The 3946-nt window shown below is 38.2% G+C and overlaps 1 pseudogene; it reads right to left on the bottom strand.

The window, feature by feature from the left end:
• Positions 1–3182: 3182 nt before the first annotated feature.
• LOC144226260 (chromobox protein homolog 1 pseudogene) lies at positions 3183–3730 on the bottom strand (annotated as a pseudogene).
• Between the last annotated feature and the right edge of the window lie 216 nt (positions 3731–3946).

Here is a 3946-nt window from a genome sequence, read left to right as displayed (position 1 = left end):
AGACAGAGGGAATCACATCTTGTTCATTAGTAGTTCCTCTGTGGAGCTGAACAAATCTTAAAAAATGATATGAATGAATGAATGAATGAAGAGCTGTGCTATTCAATTAGGCACACACACTTGGAAGGTGTGCAGAAGGGTCTGCCAAGCACATATAGTAAACAAAAGAAAACAACTGAACTTGAAGAGCCTGTCAACCTTCTACAATACTCATAAGAAAAGTAAACCACAGGAATCAAAGACCACGGTGTGTATCTAGAATGACCAACATATCCCAGGTTACCTGTATCCCAGGACTTCTGCAGTTTTGCCATAGAAAGTTCCATGTCAGGAAAAACTCTCAGTTCTTGGCAAACCAAGACATGTGTAATCCTCCAAGCCTTCCTTCCTGCTACACACAATGTTTAAGTATATGGAACAAGTATAAAACAGGTATTTCAAGAAGAACTAAAATTTCTACCTGTTCTAAGAAATAGGGATTGAGAGTCAGAATTTATAAAGAAATATAGAATATAAAGTTATATTTTTTACACCAAAGACTATGAAATAAAGTGACATCTATAACATTTGAATACCATAATAAAAGGAAAGAACATCAAAAGAGTTTTCAGGGGAAAATCACTAGCCACAAATTCTGTACTGAGCTAAATCATTGTGTAGAATAACCAAACAGTCTCATCTTTTCAAAACTCAGAAAACACAACAGTATTATTGAAGAAGGTGCTTAAAGGATTATTAGTTGATCTAGAGGTGAATCTAAGGGAAAACTTAAGAATTAGAAAACTCTATAATAAGAAATCACATATAAGCCCAAAGAACAAATAAAATTAAATCTAAAAAAATGTTTGTAAAAATATTAGTACAGTTAAATGTTAAAAAGGTGACATTAAAAATATACTCAACACAAGAACAATTATTAAAGAAGACACGCATAAGACAAACAGACATATAACAAGATGCTCAACATCACTAATTACCAGGAAAATGCAAATCAAAACCACAATGAGGTATCACCTCACACCTGCCAGAAAAGCTAGAATTAAAAATATAAGAAATAGTATTGGTGAGGATGTGAAGAAAAAGATACTCTGATGTACAGTTGGTGGGAATTTAAATTGGTGTAACTACTGTGGGAAACAGCAGGGAGGTTACCCCCCAAAATTAAAAATATGAAACCATATGATCCAATAATTCTACTACTGGGTATTTAACCAAGTAGAAAACAAACACACAATTTGAGAAGATACATATACCCCTATTTGTACTGCAAAATTATTTACAAGAGCCAAAATATGAAAGCAACCCAAGTGTCCCGTGATATGTGAATGGATAAAAAAGATGTCACACACACACACACACACACACACACACACACGCACACACACAAAGGGATATTACTAAGTCACAAAAAGAATGAGATCTTGCCATCTGTGACAATATGGATGGACCTAACAGGTATTATGCTAAGTGAAATAAGTCAGGCTAAGAGAGACAAATGCCATATGATTTTACTTATATGTGAAATCTTAAAAACAAAAGAAACCAACCAACAGAAACACAGACTCTTTTTTTTTAAATTTATTTAATGTTTACTTATTTTTGAAAGAGAGAGAGTGCAAGTGAAGTAAGGGCAGAGAGAGTCACACACAATACCCATAGCAGGCTCCAGGCTCTCAGCCATCAGCACAGAGCCCAATGTGGGGCTCAAACTCATGAACTGTGAGATCATGACCTGAGCTGAAGTTGGACACTTAACTGACTGAGCCACCCATGTGCCCCCCAAAACACAGACTCTTAAATACAGAGAACAAATGAATGGTTGCTGAGGAAAGGGGAGGTTGGTGGGAGAATGGGAAAAATGGATGAAGAGGAGTGGGAGACAGAGGCTTCCAGTTATGGAATGAATAACTCATGGGGATAAAAGGTACAGCACATGTAATAAAATCAATGGTATTGGAACAGTGTTGTTGGTGACAGATGGTAGCTACACTTGTGGTAAGCAGAGCATAATGTAGAGAGTTGTCCAATTGCCATGCAGCACACCTGAAACTAATGTAACACTGTGGCTCAACTATGCTTCTGTAGTAATAAGAATGATATTTCAAAGACAATCTTCATCATTTAACTCAATACAGTAAAGCCTTGGTTTGCAAGCATAATTTATTCTGGAAACATGCCTGTAATCCAAAGCACTTGTATATCAAAGATAATTTTAAGAACCATTGGCTCAGTTGTGATCATGTGACATTCGGTGTCACGTACTACTTGTACTGCCAGACATTACTCATTTATCAAGTTAAAATTTATTAGAAATGTTTCCCTCTCTTACAGAACAGTCACAGAACAAGTTACTCGCAATCCAAGGTTTTAATGTACTTACAAATTGCATATTCATAGATGGGGAAGATTAAAAGCACTCTCAACTTTTAAATTTACCTAGAAAAAGTTAAATTGACTTGTTAATGTTTGATTTTATAATAATACGTAGAATAAAGTAAATGTCTAGAGACTGTCATAAATAGATCTTTTAAATGAAAGAAAAAGAAAGCAAAGGACCAAATAAAAGTCATAGGAAAGTAGTATTAATAGAACATACAAAACAATGACTAACATAGGCCGAGTCATATTGCTTATGATGATAAACGTTAATAAGTTCAACCACTTAAATTATAACACTCTCCATTTGCATTTTTAAACACAATTTATCATACATGTTATAAGACAGATGCCTAACTACAAAGATAGCTTGGACATCCAATACTGCCATTTCATAAAACCCCCCTGTGGCATCATAAAGACAGTATTCTAGGGACACCTGGGTAGCTCAGTTGCTTGAGCATCCCATTTGGCTCAGGTCATGATCTCATGGTTCATGAGTTGGAGCCCTGCATCAGGCTCTGTGCTGAGAACTCAGAACCTGGAGCCTGCTTCAGATTCGGATTCCCTCTCTCTCCCCTTCAAAAATAAATAAAAAACATTTTTTATAAAGCTACAGTTTTATTAAGACAAAGACAATGTGATATGAAGTTTACATTTAAACAAAGTTTTCACAGAAACCTAACACTACAGCATTCAAAGGACATCTTCTCAAGCCACTTCTATGGTGCCAGAACAAGTAGAATTCCTTCCCTCCCAACTTGAAACCCATAGTCAGATGTGACAGGAGCTGGTACTCAGGAGAGTTAATTCTTATCATCTTTTTTGTCATCATTTTCCGAGGGATAAGAATGCCATATCAGCCTTTGCTCATAGAAGGATATGATCACCTGTGGGCGCTTGACATTGGCCTCCTTGGCAGGGACTAGGTCAGCCTCATCAGAATTTTTCCATTTTCATCAGGAACATGAGTTCTCTACTCAGAGTCCAATAATCTACTCTGGCTCCAAACCCCAGGCAAAGCCTCATGGCTTTTCTCTTTCTTTCTTCTGGTTTGGTTTGCTCTCCTCTCCCTTATCTTCAGAATAAGAGTCAGCTTTGCACTTGCCTCCCTCTGATTTATCTGTCTCATGTGCTATGTTCATTGACTGTAGAAATTTGGCAGTGAGATCAAGGCACTCAGGCTCTCTTCTGGCTCCCACGTGTTATCCTCATCTGGGAACCCCTTCCAGTTTAGGAGGTACTCCACTTTCCCCCTTACCACTGGACTGTTAAGAACTTTTTCCACCACATATACCTCTTCCTCTTCTTCTAGCACATCCTCCACTTTCTTCTTACCTTGTTTCTTCCCCATAGTGCCCACCAGCTTTCTGGTCTAAAGGGTGACGCTGCTCAGAGCAGCAGCCAAGAGCCCCAGAGGAATCAGTGCTGTGCTAAAGGTGTGATGTGTAGGGCCAGCCAGGGGAGTGGCCTCCCAAAAAGCAACAAGGCAGTGGCCTTAGTCTAGCCCCTCACTGAAGCAGCATACCGCAGGCTCTGGCCAATGGCCCTCCCCTCAGACCTAAATAAA

This window comes from Crocuta crocuta, unplaced genomic scaffold (genome assembly GCF_008692635.1).
Source record: "Crocuta crocuta isolate KB4526 unplaced genomic scaffold, BGI_CrCroc_1.0 scaffold62, whole genome shotgun sequence".
In the NCBI taxonomy this organism is placed as follows: Eukaryota; Metazoa; Chordata; class Mammalia; order Carnivora; family Hyaenidae; genus Crocuta; species Crocuta crocuta.
This window is presented reverse-complemented; position numbering and strand designations above follow the sequence as displayed.